Raw genomic sequence first — 17,986 nt, forward strand, 5'->3', positions numbered from 1 at the left:
AAAGATTTTTAGAGAAGACAGTCCTATGCTTCCCCATGTAGCTTTCCCTGACTGGTCAATAATTCTCACTGTCAGGATGTTTTCTCTTATATCTAAGCTAAATCCTGTCTGTGCTGTTTGATCCATTTTATTTCCTCCTGTCCTGCCCTCAGTGGAAACAGAAAACAGCTGGGGAGAGTTCCCCGCACACAACAAAGGATTCTGGCTTCTAAGGATATTTGATTTAAAGGTAGCTTTCTAGAGCAGCCACCCCAATACAGACCTCTCATGCCCTAACTCGGAGGGTTGGACTAGGATCTCATACTTCAGAAAAACCAGGGGCACCATCCTACACCAATTTTATGTCATTGCCGTGTGTGTGACAAATCCTCTGTTTACCTTGGGCCAGCTTCAGAAGGTTCTCCCAGCGCCACATTCTAACGAAGAGCCTGCCGTGAAAGGCCCGTATTTGAACCCTGTTAACATTCTCCACAGCCTTTCAGACTTCCCGAATGTAGCCAACAAAGTAGCCGCCGTGGAGGACATGGATAATGTCACCATCGTCAAATGTAGTATTTATCCATTTATTAAAAAGGGGGAGTACGCAGGGTGTTGATGCACAGAAACTGCAGAGCCCAAACTCTGAATAGTCTCACTGATATTATTCAATGTTTCACGGAGCACAAATCCTTTGTCAGCTTGGTGAAAAAGGGAGACAGATTTCGTTACTGAATGGGTTCAGAACTGTCACTTTAAAGCAGCTGGAGTACAAGTCTGAGCCCAGACACATTCTTGCCAACATAACAAAAACATAATGCTTTATCTCTAAGTTTGCTAACTGGGAACGGAAATAATTTTCAGTATTTTTACCTTGCAAGTTTATCTCTGCTGTGTTATCAACTGCTTTTCAAGTGGGATCTAAGTACCACTGTGAAATGCCAGAGAGTAACTCATAATGATAAAAACTAACATTTATGGAGCATGTGTCCCAAGTATTTGATGCATATTAACTCTTTTTAAAAAAATTTTATTGAGGTCACATTGGTTATAACATTATGTAAATTTCAGGTGCACATCATTATATGTTGGCTTCTGTATAGATGGCATCGTGTTCACCACCAAAAGTCGAGGTTCCATCTGTCACCATACATATGTGCCCCTTTACCCCTTTCACCCTCCCCTACATTAACTCTTTTAATCTTCCCAACAACGCTATGAAGTAGGCACTGCTGTTATCCTCATTATATAAAGGAGGAAACTGAGGCACGGAAAGATTTGGAACTTGCCTGAGGTCATCCAGATAGCAAGAAGCAGAGGCACGACTCGAATCTGGGCAATTTGGTTCCAGAGTCCAGACCCTCAGCTACAGCATGACATGACTTCTATGCCCAAAGCCATGAGTTGAGCATGGCTGTCTCTCTGAAAGGGCAAGTTGCTTGATAGTGAGTAATTCAACACATCCTTTTTTACAATGATTAAAACAGATGCGGTATGGAGTCTTATGCAAATATGCAACCTCAAAGAAATTTTTAAAGTCTAGTGGATTGCCTCAGCCTGCACCCTGGGATCTGCTGGGGGTAGGTACTACCTCTCTTCCATGTCGGGGGCATACACTTTGGTGAAAAATTTAAGAGGTACTGTTTTGTACCTTATCTCTTCCTGGTTTCAGTTCTCCTGCACTGAAGCCATAAGTCAGAGGTTAGATGCTGGTGATAGAATCTCTCACTATTTTTCCTAGACCTTTGTTCCACCTCCTACCTTCGAGGCAATGTCAAGGATAGAGAGGGGGAAGAGGTAGGTCAAGCCAGTGGCCTTACCTGCAGGGCATGAAAAGAACATTTCCTTAGCCCTTGGGACTAACATCCCAGCAGTAGGGGCTTTGTCCTGTCACTGGTCAGTCACTCCCTGCGCCCTTCCCAGGGTTGTGTTCTCCTGATGCCCACCCTTGGGTGGGCTGCACTTCCTTCCCAGTGCTCTGGGCAGAAAGTAGGAGCTATTCTGCAGTGTGCTCCTCTCCACCCCGTCTGTCTGTCTACGGATGATACCCTGAAACTAAGCAGAAGTCAAAAGCTGAGCTCCTTCCATCATTCAAAGAAGCAAGGATGGACCCATGTTTGACTGAAGGAGAGTCTTTTCAGATCTTGAAATGTGTCCGTGCATACTCCCCTCCTTTCTGAGAATCAGGAGCACAGGGCTCAGAAAAGCAGGACCCTTATCAGCTTTTCCTTTACTACATGTTTACAAGGAGAAGCCAACCCACAGCTGGGAGGAGCTCTTCTGGATAGACTTTGAGTGTCATCCAGAGCGATGTGCCATTTCTTATAGAAGGGTCAACGGCTGGTGAACAGCAAGTTTACCTTAGTAAAACAAATTCACTCTGCTGGTGTCCTCATTTTATTCCTTTGTTTTCCATATTGGATTATTACAAACTAAACTCTAAGAAAGGCTGTGCTCATAAAACGCACCAGGATTAGAAATACTGGACGGAATCAGAGTCTATTTTGAGAATTTTCTCCTTGTACTGTTTTCATGACCTTTCTCTGTTTCTGTCTCTCTTTTTTTTTTTAACCAAACTTTTTATTTTGAAATAACTGTAGATTCACATGCAGTTGTAAGAAATAATACAGAGAGATCTCCTGTATCTTTCACCTAGTTTCCCCAAATGGTAACATTCTACAAAACCATACTACAATATCACAACCAGGATATTGATATTGAGACAGTCAAGATACAGAACAGTTCCATCATCACAGGAATCCCCCATGTGGACCTTTTATAGCCAAATTCATTTCCCTCCTTCTTGACCCTCTGTCAACCATTAATCTGTTTTCCATTTCTGTAATTTTGTCATTTCGATAATGTTATATACATGGAATCATATATAGGAGTGGTTTTTTTCACTCAGCATAATTCTCTAGAGATTCACCCAGGTTGTTATATGCGTCAATAGTGCACTACTTTTTATTGTTGAGAAGTATTCCACGGTAAGAATGTAGCAGAGTTTGTTTAACCATTCTCCCGCTGAAGGATGTATAGGTTGTTTCCAGTTTTGAGCTATTATTAATAAAGCTGCTATAAAAATTTGTAGCCAGGTTTTTACGTGAACACGAGTTTTGTTTTTCTGGGATAAATGCCCAGGAGTGCAGTTGCTGAGTCATATGGTAGCTGCAGGTTTATTTTTTTAAAGAAACTGTCAAACCGTTTTCAAAAGTGGCCATACCATTTTACATTCCCACCAGCAACATATGAGTGACACAGTTTCTCTACGTCCTTGGTATCCTGATAGGTGTGTAGTGGTATCACGCTGTAGTTTTAATTTGCATTTCTGTGATGGCTAAAGATGACAAACATTTTTTCATATGCTTATTTGTTATCTGTATATTTCTTCTGTGAAATATCTCTTCACGTCTTTTGCCCATTCTCTGAGATGTTTTTTCTTACTGTTGAATTTTGAAGGTACTTTACATACTCCAGATACTAGTTCTTTGTTGGATATGTAGTTTTCAAACATTTTCTCACCATCTGTAGCTTATCTTTTCATCCTCTTAACATAGTCTTTGTAGGGCAAAAGTTTTAAATTTTAATGAAATCCAATTTATTTATTTATTTATTTATTTTTAAAGATTTTATTTTTTTCCTTTTTCTCCCCAAAGCCCCCCAGTACATAGTTGTGTATTCTTTGTTGTGGGTCCTTCTAGTTGTGGCATGTGGGACACTGCCTCAGCGTGGTCTGATGAGCAGTGCCATGTCCGCGCCCAGGATTCAAACCAACGGAACACTGGGCCGCCTGCAGCGGAGCGCGCGAACTTAACCACTCGGCCACGGGGCCCGCCCCCAATTTACTTTTTTCTTGTGGATTGTGCTTTTGCTGTCAAGTCTAAGAATTCGTTGCCTAGCTCTGGATCTCAAAGATCTTCTCCTAAAAGTTTTACCTTTTTACATCTAAGTCTGTGGCCATTGTGAGTTAGGTTTTGTAGAAGGGGTGGGACTGAGGCGAGGTTGGCTTTTTGCCGATGGATGTCCCAGCACCATTAGTTGAAAATGGCTACCTCGACTCCGTTGAATTGTGTTTGCATCATTGTCAAAAGTCAGTGGAGCATATTTGCGTGAGTCTATTTTGGGTTCTCTATTCTGTTCCACTGATCTGTGTGTCTATCCCTCTGCCAATATCACACAGTTTTGATTGTTTATTATATAATATTACTTATTACATAATAAGGCTTGAAATCAGATAGGCAGACTCCTCTCACTTTCTTCTTTAAATTTTTTTTCAGCTGTTCTACCTCCTTTGCCTTTTCATGTATAGTTTAGAATAACATTTTGTCTATATCTACAAAAACTCTTGCTGGTATTCTGACAGAAATTACGTTAAACCTATACGTTAATTTGGAGAGAATCGATGTCTTTACTATGTTGAGTATGTTTACGTATGAATGTATGAACTTGCTGAACTCATTTATTAGTTCTAGGAGTTTTTTCATAGATTCTTGGGATTTCCTATGTAGACAATCATGCCCTCTGCAAATAGGGATGGTTTTATTTCTTCTTTTCTGATGTGTATGTCTCTGCTTTCCTTTCCTTGCCTTACTGCCCTGGCTAGAACTTGTAGCACTATGTAGTGGGCCTGGATATCCTTGCCTTGTTCCCCATCTTAAGCAGAAAGCATTCAGTGCTTGTCAATGGTCTAAATACACCAATTAAAAGAGAGATTGGCAGAGTGAATTAAAGAATGTGATTCAACTATATGCTGTCTACAAGACACCCACTTCAGGGGCCGGCCTGGTGGTGCAGTGGTTAAGTTCACACGTTCTGCTTCGGCAGCCCAGGGTTCACCGGTTCAGATCCTGGGTGTGGACATGGCACCGCTTGGCAAGCCACGCTGTGGTAGGCGTCCCACATGTAAAGTAGAGGAAGATGGGCACGGATGTTAGCTCAGGGCTAGCCTTCCTCGGCCAAAAGAGGAGGATTGGCAGCAGTTAGCTCAGGGCTAATCTTCCTCAAAAAAAAAAAAAAGAAAAAGAAACCCACTTCAAATATAATGATATAGGCAGTTGGAAGCGAAAAATAGATAAGGATATATTATTGCAAACATTAATCAAAGGAAGGTAGGAGTGGCTATATTAATATCAGATAAAGTAGGTAAAGCAAAGAAAATTACCAAAGACAAATAAAGAGACAATATAATGATCAAAGGGTCTGTTCCCTAAGAAGACATGATAATCCACTATTATTTAGTCTGCAAGTGTTTGGAGATTTTCCTGTTATCTTTCAGTCATTGATTTCCAATTTGATTCCATTATGGTCAGAGAACACACTGTATCATTTCAATTCTTTTAAATTTATTGAGTGTTTTTTAATGGCCCAGGATATGGTCTATCTTGATATCTGTTCTGTCGGCTGGTAAAAAATGTGCATTCCGCTGTGATGGCGTGGTGTTGTTACTACGTAGTGGAGTCACGTCCTGGCTCCCCAGTAGCTTTCTCTGATATCACCCTGGTGCGGAGTAGGGAGGGAGCAGGCTTGGGATACCTTGTTGCAGCCTGTAAAGACGAAACTCTAGGCTCCCTACCTGGCCTTTCCTGGCGTGATTGGGGCCACAGTTTTTTCCATGGTGTTTACTGGAGTAGAACAGTTGTTGTCTAAAATAACCTGTCTTACGAGGCTGCCCCGGTCCTGGTCCTCTGGCTCAAGAGAGCAGGCTTTAGTTGGGGCTTTCTCTCGTGTGTGCCCACTGGCATCCTAGCATTTGCCCACTTCTGCAGCTCCAAGTCTGAGATACACGAGGCAAAAGAGAAAACCCAGGAACTCACCACCGTGTCATTCTTTGGGTCGGGCTGTCTCTAGCCGATCTGCCCTCTTCTTTCCACCTTACGTGGTTTCATACACAAAGTCCAGAGTTTTTAGTTGTACTTGGCAAAAGGAAGAGGGAAAATTACATCTACCCCGTCTATATGGAAGTAGAAGTCAGTCTCTCATGGTTTTACCAATGTTAACATGAAAAAACACAGTTCTCTGGTGCTCTGGACCTCATCTGCTCCATCACCCACTTCTCTCTTTTTAAAAAATAGTCCCCCATTCAAGCAGAACAATTGCTTCCCTTTGGGAGAAGCTTGAAGCTAAGGAGACTGAGATGTTCCATAGGGTATTGTGTTTGTTCATCTCCGTTCTCTATGCTTTCTTTTTTTTCGTCTTTCAGAAAATGGGGCTTGGGCTTCCTGTGTTTGTCTAAAGTGGTTTGCTCTTGGATTATGTCCTGGGTCCAGAATGCCAAATATCTTCTGGAATTGAGGTCCAGACACAGATTAAGGATAAAGTTAAGGCCACTTAGGTGAAGCAGCCACAGAGGGCAGGAAGCAAGAGCAGGAATGTGAGTCTTCTCAACCAGGGGAAGAACCTATGCAAGTTTGCTAGGGCTGCCATAGCAAAGTACCATGCAGTGGGGGCCTTAAACAACCGAAATTTGTTGTCTCGCAGTTTTGGATGCTGGAAGTCCGAGATCAAGGTGTTGGCAGGGTTGATTTCTCCTGAGGCCTCTCTCCTTAGCTTTAGGATGACTGTCTTCTCCCTGTGCCTCCACCTGGTCTTTCCCTTGCGTGTGTCTGTGTCTTAATCTCCTCTTCTTATAAGAGCACCAGACAGATTGGATTACGGCCCACTCCAGTGGCCTCATTTAATCTTAATCACCTCTTTGAAGACCCTATCTCCAAATAGAGTCACATTGTGGATTAGGGCTTCGACATATGAATTTTGGAGACACAATTCAGCCCATAACAAGTCCCAGAAAGGAAAGTGAAAGGCAGAAAGGGTGGAATGAGCACTAAATTGAGACTTTCGGATGGACCAGGTCAGCAGAGGAAGTATCTGCCAATTTCACTCAGTGCTTTTTGCAGCTGATCCTGATGTGACGGTTAACCCTTGCTTCTCTCCCAGAGAGTCCTGGTCTTGCCTAGGTCAACTTCTAACATTTTTTTGTTAATACAAGGGCAATTTAGGTCACAGGGGGAGTTTTCCCAGGAACTAAATTCATGTCAAATCTATTTTTCTTTTTACTTTTTTATTGAGATATAATATGCATACAGTAAAATACATAAAATCCGCCAATTTGAAGTATGCCGCTCAAGGTTTAAATACGTGTACTCCTTTGGAACTACCACCCAGGTCAAGACATAGCATGTGTGTCCAGAAAGCTCATTGTTCTCTTTCCAGTCAATCTCCGCCTCTCCACCTGGAGGTAAGCACTCCAGACACCAGTTTTTGAATGTCATATAAGTGAAATCATACAATATATACTCTTTCGTGTCTGGCTTCTATTGCTCAACATAATGTCTGTGAGATTCTTCCGTGTTACTGAGAGTATTTGTAAACTTTATTGCTGAGGAGTGTCCCATTATGTGGATATAGCACAATTTACTCATCTGTTCTGTTGTTGACAGACATGTGGGTTGTTTCCAATTGGGGGTTATCATGGATAAAGCTGCCGTATGTCTTTTGTGTTCTCGTATACGTCTTTTGGCAGATCTATGCACAGATTGCTCCTGGGTGTATAAATCTAGGAGTAGGATTGCTGGGTCATATCAAAGCTACTTATTAAACTCAATTTGATAAATAGAGATAAGCAAGTTTAGGTCACTTTTTTCTTTTGTTAGGTTATTTTTAGCAGTGGTTCAATGGACTACAGTCAGGGATATCACATATCTTTGTGATATCTAGTTATATCATAAATTTAATTGAAGGCACAATAAATTATCAAAAATATGATCACTTTAAAATTTATAGATCAACATTTTACATTAGACCTGAGATGTGGCAAGGTGAGTATGGGATATTACCCAAAATACAATAGAAGATATATCTTAAGACCTTTTGGTGGGATGTCACATTTTAAAATAAAGCAGCTTTCTTCCAAAGATTTCATGGAAAGAACAGATTATGCACAAAATGTCCGGCAATGATGTGACTCAGAGACAAATTCTCCTCCTTCATATGCTTTCTCTAGTGCATTGTTGACATTCTAGCTGTTTGAGAGAAATGGAATTGATGATGTGTCACCAAAAGGACTCTTCTTCACCATCAGGAGTTCCGGATTGGACTGAGGTGGGGTTTAGGCTCAGAGAGGGAGGGTTTTAGGAGGCTATTGCAGACCCCAAATAGTTGTGTTGATTCCTGAGCTGCCCAAGGGAGAAATACGCACATCAGTGGTAACAGGATTAGGCTCCTCTGACTTTTCATCAGATCATTTTATTGACTAGTCCAGAGGTCCCCAGTGGTGTGCCCAGACATTGGTCTTCAAGTTCTCAGGGTGGCCAGCTGGGGTCTGGGGCTTCCAGAGCTTGCCGGCCTGCTTCTGGCTGCGAGTGACCATCCGTCTTTACCTTGTCTCCCAGTGTGGGTTCAAATATGATCATATTCTCTGTGTTCTGTGACAACAAAGAGCACGGTAAGGAGTATATTGGGCCCTATTCCCTCAAGTTAAGTTGTACACCCCAACCCAAAACTCTTCTGGAGCATCTGAGGTCTCACTGATTTCCCTTTTCAGAGGCTGAATGCACTGAACCATCCTTTCTCTTACGTCTTCTTCTCTACAGTTCCCCACATCAAATAATTTTTGTAAATAGTTGTGGTAGAGATCATTCTCATGCTTACCTCCTTTAGGGACAACCCCCCCCCAGGAGAACCGTGATACCTAAGGTAGACATGATGGCACTGCTACCTTAGAGGACATGAAAGAACCGGACATCTGGTAGCCATTGGCTGAGAAATTGCCAAGACCACTGTGAACACAGCAGTCCTGTTCTGCAGGTTGATGACATTGCCCAAGCCATAAAACAAAAAGGCATGACCAGAGAGGGCATGGGGGGCTTCTAAAGCTGGTCAGGAGTGAGTGATGGGCAAGGGGACATGAGCCCATAGGACCACCTCTCCTTTCTTGGAACAGACTGCTAGGGCCACTGCAGGCATCTTTGCTCGGTAGGGATCAGTTTGGGAGGCAGCCTCTCTGCCCCAGCACCATTTGCAAAAACACCCGTGTGTTCTCTTCTCTGTTGTAAGTGCTCCATTTCATTTCCTTCTGATGATTAAATCTAAGTCATTTGGAAAAAAAAAAAGATATAACTATCAACTATCTTTTTGATGAGTACTAGACAACCATGGAAAACACCTGGAGTTGACATGATTCCCTTTAGGAGCAAAGCGTTTTACCCTCACCTGCCTAATCTTAGTGCAGACCAAGGCATAATTTCTCTTAGTTTTTATCCGCTATCTAAACCAGCTAAGGGGTTCCCCATTTCTGCTGTTACGGATACTAGCCCTCTGGGAGAACCATGGCAGTTGTGTAACCACCAGTGACCCTTGTCTGGGTTATTTTTTTTTTTAAAGATTTTATTTTATTTCCTTTTTTCTCCCCAAAGCCCCCAGTACATAGTTGTATATTCTTCATTGTGGGTCCTTCTAGTTGTGGCATGTGGGACGCTGCCTCAGCGTGGTTTGATGAGCAGTGCCATGTCCGCGCCCAGGATTCGAACCAACGGAACACTGGGCCGCCTGCAGCGGAGCGTGCGAACTTAACCACTCGGCCACGGGGCCAGCCCCCCTTGTCTGGGTTATTAACATGCTCCGGGAAAATTCCTTTCAGGAGCGCTAGACCTTGGTGTCTTGGCCTTATTTCAGGTGCCCTAAGATATGGCGTCTATTCTGTCTTCTCCTCTCCATCACTGCACACCTTTGATGGGGATATCTAAGGACTTGAGGACAATTTGGGACTTTCAGGGCTCAGCACAGTGTGACTGGGAAGAGCACAGGCCTGGAACCAGACTGACTCAGATTAGCCATATAACTTGTCACTGACCTTTTCTGAACCTGTTGCCTCACCTACCAAATGGAAATTATAATAGGATCCATTTCCTAGTTTTTTATGAAGCTTCAAAGAGAAATTGTATCTAAAGTCCCCAACACAGAGCATTCCACACAGTAGGCTTTCAGTAAGGCCATGTTCCCATGTCACAGTTTCTCTGTGCCCTCAGCAGAACCTGGGGAGTGAGGAAAAGAGAGAAAGAACAAGGGGGGGGGGTGGTGGGTATTAAGGCCTTACTTAAGCTCCTCATATGTGAAGGCAGCTCAGAACTGACCCAGAACCCATATCCTAAACCATCAGCCAGTGGAGCGGCTTCCCAGGGAAGCTCCAGATTGGCCCACCAATAGCGGAATCCAGCGGGGTTAGAATGGAGCTGGGACAGCCAGAGGGAACACAGTGACCAGCAACAGTCAGCAGCCTGTCACAAAAACTAAAATGGCCCCATATTCTTTGAGCTACGCACCCCTATGTTCATTGCAGCATTATTCACAATAGCCAAGATGTGGAAGCAACCCAAGTGCCCATCAAAAGGATGAATGGATAAAGAAGATGTGGGTATATATCCAATGGAATACTATTCAGCCATAAAAAAGACAAAATCATCCCATTTGTAACAATATGGATGGACCTTGAGGGTATTACGTTGAGGTAAATAAGCCAGACAGAGAAAGACAAACACCATATGATGTCACTCATATGTGGGAGATAAATAAACATATGGACAAAGAGAGCAGATTAGTGGCTACCAGAGGGGAAGAGGGCGGAGAGGTAGGTGAAAGGGGTACAGGGGCACATACGCACAGTGACAGATAAAAACTAGATTACTGATGGTGAGCACGATGCAGTCTACACAGAAACTGATATATAATAATGTACACCTGAAATTACACAATGTTATAAACCAATATGAACTCCGTAAAGAAAATTTTTTTTAAAAACCTAAATGGCCCCGTCTAGGATGGTGAATAATAATCTAGAGGTCCAGGGCAACATTAAATACCCTCCCGTCTAAGTAAGCAATTTACTTCCTGATAGGATCTGCACTTTCACTTAGAAATCCTTCCAGCTCCTTGAAAATGGTCACTTGGGTAGCATAAAGTTTTGATGATATTGCAACATTTCAATCTTTTAGGTTGAATATCAACGTGAGAAATTTTAAACCAGTAGCCAACCAACTAGTGACAGGATTACACCAGCAAATCAATAAGAAAGCATCCTGGAGGACCCAAGCTTCTTCGGTGATGGGCATAATTGTACCTCCTCCTCATCTCCTTAGGAAGCCACCCAGCTGGACAATGATCCCAGAACTGTGGCTGCTTGTCACAAGCCCTGGGGTAAGGTAGATAGCATGGAATTAGTTAGCAAGGATGCACAGTGAGGAATCAGGAGATTCTTGAAGAATGCTTCAACCCCTTGCGATTCTGACCATGTTGGCGAAGCCCATGGCCTGCTTGCTGTGATCACAGCCTTGCCTTCTGCTAACACTTGCCTGGGGCACTCTTAGACGCCCTCATGGCCTCACTTCTTTACCTCTCTCTCCTTTCCTGGGCTGGGGTAAGTCTATGTCCAGGCCTTTGGCCTGGCTTCAGTGGTGGTTACAGGTCTGGAACCAGAAATGTGTTTGCTTCTCAATCAATTCTTAGAAACATAGCTTGAGCCCATCTTAAAACCTTTTGAAATCCTTAGGACAATATGAAAAGAAATCACAGTGAGGGGCTGGCCCCGTGGCCGAGTGGTTAAGTTTGCACACTCCGCTGCAGGCGGCCCAGTGTTTCATTGGTTCGAATCCTGGGCGCGGACATGGCACTGCTCATCAAACCATGCTGGGGTGGCGTCCCACATGCCACAACTAGAAGGACCCACAATGAAGAATGTACGACTGTGTACTGGGGGGCCTTGGGGAGAAAAAGGAAAAAAATAAAATCTTTGGAAAAAAAAAAAGAAATCGCAGTGAGGCCTTCTAAAGTTAACAAGGTGAAAAACAATAAAAATACCAAACTCTAATGTCAAATCACTGTAGATAAGCCAAAGAGAAAACTGCTTTCAAATGTTTTGTATTAAAATTCACAGAACTGACATTTAAAAGTTGTCCTGGAAATCTTGGTAACAAGTCGAGGCTATTCCCATACAGAAGGAAAAAAATTCTACCCTTTTGGGTGCAGAGATGGTGGTTCATTATTCCTCAGGCCGCACAGGAAGCCTCAGTCCTGGGGAGGGCTCAGAAAGGTCGCTCTCTGAACTTTAGGGTGAGACAATCAACACGAAATGGAGTGAATTTGTCTGGAGAGAAGGTTTGTCCCCCGTGAGGCCCACCTTCTCCCCCCGTCTCCATGGAGGAAGATTTGCTAGACAGTTTCCGGGGTGGGGGGGTGGTTGCAGAAATAGGAGGGGCCCTGGGGGTCCAAGGAAGGGAGCTCAAAATCCTTCAGTCATCTTAGATGGCCTGTCCCCTGAGGGGCCTTGTTTGATCCCTCAAACTGAATGCACCTCCTTTGAGTTCCCATAGTACTGTTTATCCCTACAGAAATATCACACCATAGCTTCCTTCTCAGAATAAAATATTTAAAAAGTAAAAACTTCAAATAAACACACATGGGTATGCACACACACACATTCAAGGGCCATGTGATTTAAACTGCCTGGCAAAGGTTTTGTGGTCTCTCATTGGTGCCTGGGTGCGACCGTGGAGAGAGACTCTTGCCAACGTGGCAGGGCAACCTCCCGGCCTGGGTCCATTTCCAGGGCCTCTCATGACAATGTCACAGGCCTGGTCAGGAGTCTGAGACTATGCTCTGTGAAGGCACATTTCCTGAGAGTGTTTACACTTCTGAGTCAATGTATAACAAGAAAGTGCCAATGGACATCGCACGAGGGCCCCCAGGTTAAGAAGCAGTGAAAAACAATCCCGACTGGAGTCAGTAAAAGTTTTCAGTTGCACTGGAAACAAGCCAAGGGATTATGACATTGACCAGGCAGTGCATCTCGTTGAAAGGTGGCACCAAGAAGAGAGTGCCAAATTTGGAAGAACACCGAATCTTCTTCTTTTTTTTTTCTTAATTTTTATTTTTTTCGGATGTACATCATATTTCAAATTCTGGATACATTACATCATGTTCACCACCCGAACACTAACTATAGTGCATCCCCTCACATATGACCCTAATCACCCCTTTTGCCCTCCCCCCTTCCCCCTTCCCCAGTGGTAACCACCAGTTCAGTCTCCAATGCTATGTGTGTTTTTTTTTTTTTTGTCGTTTTTATCTTCTACTTATGAGTGAGATCATATTGTATTTGACTTTCTCCCTCTGACTTATTTCACTCAGCATAATACCCTCAAGGTCCATCCATGTTGTCACAAATGGCCGGATTTCATCATTTCTTATGGCTGAGTAGTAGTCCATCATGTATAAATACCACATCTTCTTTATCCATTCGTCCCTTGATGGGCACCTAGGTTGCTTCCAAGTCTTGACTATTGTGTATAATGCCGCAATGAACATAGGGGTGCAAGTATCTTTATGCCTTTCTGTTTTCAAGATCTTTGGATAAACACCCAGCAGTGGGATAGCTGGATCATATGGTAGATCTATCCTTAATTTTCTGAGGATACTCCAAACTGCTTTCCATAGTGGCTGCACCAGTTTGCACTGCCACCAGCAGTGAACAAGGGTTCCCTTCTCTCCACACCCTCTCCAACACTTGTTGTTTCCTGTCTTGTTAGTTATAGCCATTCTGACCGGAGTGAGGTGATACCTCATTGTAGTTTTGATTTGCATTTCCCTGATAGCTAATGATGTTGAGCATCTTTTCATATGCCTGTTGGCCATCTGTATTTCTTCTTTGGAGAAATCTCTGTTCAGATCTTTTGCCCATTTTCTAATTGGATTGTTGGGTTTTTTGTTGTTGAGCTGCATGAGTTCTTTGTATATTTTGGATATTAACCCCTTATCTGATATGCGGTTTGCAATTATCTTCTCCCAATTGTTAGGCTGTCTTTTCGTTTTGTTGATGGTTTCCTTTGCTGTGCAGAAACTTTTTAGTTTGATGTAGTCCCATTTGTTCATTTTTTCTTTTGTTTCCCTTGCCTGGTCAGACATGGGACTTGAAAATATGCTGCTCAGACCAAGGTCATAGAGCGTACTGCCTATATTTTCTTCTAGAAGTCTCATGGTTTCGGGTCTTACATTCAAGTCTTTAATCCATTTTGAGTTGATTTTTGAGAACACTGAATCTTCTATGCAAACATTCTAGTAATGGAGACTGGAGGGCAGCACAGACAGTGGTTGAAGGCTGACCTGCCCCGTGATCAGACATTGTTAGTGAATGCCGATGCTGACTTTATAAACATTTTCCATACTCACGTTTTCCATAAATGGTTTATTTACTATATGATAATGTGATGACCAAGTGGACAACCGGCGTTTTTCAACATGCTAAAACATCAACCCTTTGTTAATTTCTTACAAAAAAAGAAATTTCGATTTAAATCTTTATAAACTACCAGACACTTCTATGGATCCCAAACCCTTGCACTGTAAATCGGCCCCCGGGTGTATTGTAATTCCTTGTGGATCTGAGCGTCTCCTCACTGGGTGGCAAGCTCCTCAAGGCCAGTCAGTGAGCGGCTACTGCTTCTGCCCAGAGCCTTGCACAGTGTCTGGCACGTGGTAGCCACTGGGACGTGCCTGGTGAGTGGAAGAGAAACTCTGAGACTCTCTGAGGAAGCTTGTTCTCTCGCAGGATGGCACAAACTTGTGATCTGTTGACACTTTTTTATAGCTATCTTGGCTTGATGCTACTTTCTATGAGGGTCTACCTTACTGAATTTGTGTGAGGCAGCAATGCGCCCAGTTAAAAAACTATACTTCCCAACCTCCCTTTTGGCTGGGGTAGCCTTGAAACTCAACTCTGACCAATTAGACTCAAGGAGAAGTCTGTTAGAGAATTTAGGACAAGTTTTGCTTTCTAAACACAAGTATCATCCATTCCTTGGTGCTTCCTGCTCTTTCTGCCCAGAATATAGATATGATAACAAGATTGCAGCAAAAATGGACGGAAATCTCAGCCTTACCTCCCTCAGCCCCTCCACCGGCACCAGCAGTGGTGCCAATAAGGAAAATGAAACCTGATTTGTTGAAGCCATTGTTCAGTCAAGTTTTCTGTAACTTAGAGTTGAATATAAACCTTAAGTGACCCAGGATGGGGTGATGGTGAAGGAGGTCCTAGAAATCGAGGAGCAAAACCAATCAAAGAACCCAGAGAGCTGAGAGTGAGAACTGGGCTGGGAGAGGTGGAACAGGTGGCAATCTGCATTTGGGGGAGACAGAGATTTTATGAACATCCAAAGCTCATTTGCATAAGGCTCTGGGCCAGACGGGCGTCTGAGGGAGAACGAAGTCACAAGTAATCTGATCAGGCAGCTCTATTTCTCTGCGTGAATGAACATTTGTCTTTGGGCTTATTGGGCCATAGATAATGAATTTAATTTGCTTGAATCGTCATCCAGGCTTGAGCACACCTAGGGACACCTCTCACTGCCAGTTTCCTAATATAATCTAATTTTAAACGTATTACTATCACTCTGAATGTAACAATATGCTCTTAGTTTTTCTCCCACAAGGTCCTGGCTGGGCTCTGTTAGTTTCCCTGGAACTGAGCCCCAGTTGGGCAGTGGAAAAACCAAGGCTTGCAGCCACACCAACCTGCTTTACCCAGCTCCACAGATAAGCAGCTCAAGACCTCAACCAAGACACTTAAACACTCGACTTTAGGTTCCTCATCTGTCAAAAGACCATAGCAACCCTGACCTCAGCAGGTTGCCTGCAAAGAGCCAGTGTGTGTAATGTACTCCCTGCCTCGCCCATTGCTTCTCTCTCCCCTCGCTGCTCACGCTAGATTGACTTTAAGCTTTTCATGCTCTTTTCGATCTGACATCAAATCAGGATCACCACTTTGAAACTCTCCCATGTGTATCTCTGGCCATGCCAGAACCTGAGACTGACTTCTCACACATCAAGTGACTGAATCTGGCACCCTTTCTCTGTGCTGCCCAAGTTCGCTGAGCTATTCCAGCATGCATCTGATAATTGTTATTCGTCAGCATCCTCATATTCTGAGAGACTCCTGTGCTCAGGACCCTGCTGTATTCGTTGTTCTAGCTCCAGCCCCTAGAACAGTTCTTGGCCCATAATAAACACTCAAGATTTGTGGAATAAATGAGTGAATGAATGAACTCCTTGAACATTATGGACATCTTTGTAGCACGGGAAGGTCCTAGTAAAGTGCTTAGGTGACGTTTGTGGAACGAAGACATTTCAGTCCTAACTTCCCAGCTTTGGGGAACTCTCTCTAATTGCCATCGATTTCCTATTACTTCCCTGTCTCAGTGTTTTCTAACCAGGGCAGCAGAGAAGCCCCTGAGAGCTATACCACAACGGAACTATATTTTATAACAGCTCTGGTCTTTCACAAACCTTCTCCCCACTAGCCTACTCAAGGGAGGGAAACTAGGATCCTTATCAAAACAGCACTGGTAATCCCTGAAAAAAATAAACAAAAAAGCCAATTTATCCTGGCTTATCAAGTTAAGCATAGCAAGTTGTATATTTAAGAAATTACAATGGAACCTTGCAATTACACTATTTTAATAAGGGCCATGGCCACCACAACTGACGTTAACAAGCACTTCTATATGCCAGGCTCTAGTCTAAGCAATTCATTCCTTGACTTTCCTCAGCAACGTTATAAGGTAGATAAGATAATTATGCCCTTTTTACAGATGAGGAAACTGAGAGGCAAAGAGGTTAAGAAACTTGTCTAAAGTTACTGGTAACTGGTGGAACTGGGATTTGAGTCAAGGCGATCTGATCCAGAACTGGAACACCTGACCACTGAGCTCTACTAAAATTGATCATTATTTTGGCCAAAGAATTTGGTGACATTGCTCCGATCTAAAGAACTCTCAGTTTTGACTTATTGAATGAAACTCCTGAAAGGATAATTTCATGTACATATCACTGTCCTCTTATCAAAGCAAAATTCCACATCAGTTTGTCTAGTCTTCTTACGGCCTAGTCAATATTTTTCTATTTTATTTAGAAGAACCTGTAATCTAGTTCCTACACTCCCTTCTTTGCATATTTTTTAGAATGCATCTTGCTTGCAGAGAGAGCAAACCACACCAGTCATGAAACCATGGTGCTGTGTGCACAGTTGGGCCAGGAACGAAAACAACTACACCATAGTAACAATCCGTCATTCTGTCCATCTGCTGCCCTGGAGGGATCTTAAAATAGTTTCAATTCACCTTTAAAATCTGCTGCTCTATGAAGGGCTTCTAACACTTGGCGGCCCTGGAAGCCTGCCTGAGAAGCAGGGCCGCTGTTCGGACTACTGGTGTCCAGCTGTAAGACTCTTCGGAGGGAAACAAGCCATCCATTCATTGGGCCGTTGTGAAATTTTCCTTCCCCACCAGTGCTCCCAGCCAAGGAGGAGAATTCCTGGAGGAATGGCATTCTGGATTTTTGTTCTTCCTAATGTGGGATTGATGTTTTATTTTTTTAATTGATTCCTTTTTTTTTTTTTTTTTCCTGTTTAATCTCCTTCTGCTCCCACTCTGAACCCTATAACTTTCTTCTTCTTCTAGCTTTTCTTTCTTCAGCTCTACAACGGGGGGACTGGGCATGAGTTGATGTTTATAATCTAGAACTTTTCAATTGGTTAGTGAGATGATCATTTATGATTTATCACCCAAACCAGGACACTTCTGAGAAGGAAAGAAGTGCTATTAATAATTAGGGTAGAAGTAAGAGGAGTAAGCTGGGACCTTCTTGGGCAAGCCCAGACATGTGGTCACCCCTGGTTTTGCTCCGGCTCCATTGCACAACACAGGAAGAGCGTTTAAATGCTCACCATGCAGGGGCTAAAGATAACAGTATCACTCTTGGCTCTTGGCTCCAGTTCCCTTGTATTCTAGATCTTGAACAGAGCATGGTCAATCGGGATTCAAACAGGACAGGTTGTTCTCTTTTTTGCTGACTGCGTCTTTAGTCTATACTGATTCTTTTTTGTTGTAGTTCCGTGTTTTTCCAAAAGGTCACATTCTCAACATCCAAGAGTTTAGTCTATCAGCTCTCTAATTTGAATTGGAAGGTTACA

General features: G+C 43.2%; 1 protein-coding gene and 1 long non-coding RNA gene across 3 annotated transcripts in view; both read right to left on the reverse strand.

Moving 5' to 3' along the window:
* The window catches only part of UST (uronyl 2-sulfotransferase), a 350,943-nt gene that overhangs the window by 14,992 nt on the left and 317,965 nt on the right, over positions 1 to 17,986 (reverse strand). The gene's annotated exons all lie outside the window — the stretch shown is intronic.
* The window catches only part of LOC139080769 (uncharacterized), a 33,135-nt gene continuing 23,466 nt past the window's right edge, over positions 8,318 to 17,986 (reverse strand). The window contains exon 3 of the long non-coding RNA XR_011535520.1: positions 8,318 to 8,396. This is a non-coding gene — a long non-coding RNA (uncharacterized lncRNA). The remainder of the gene's footprint in view (positions 8,397 to 17,986) is intronic.

Source organism: Equus przewalskii, chromosome 32 (genome assembly GCF_037783145.1).
Source record: "Equus przewalskii isolate Varuska chromosome 32, EquPr2, whole genome shotgun sequence".
In the NCBI taxonomy this organism is placed as follows: Eukaryota; Metazoa; Chordata; class Mammalia; order Perissodactyla; family Equidae; genus Equus; species Equus przewalskii.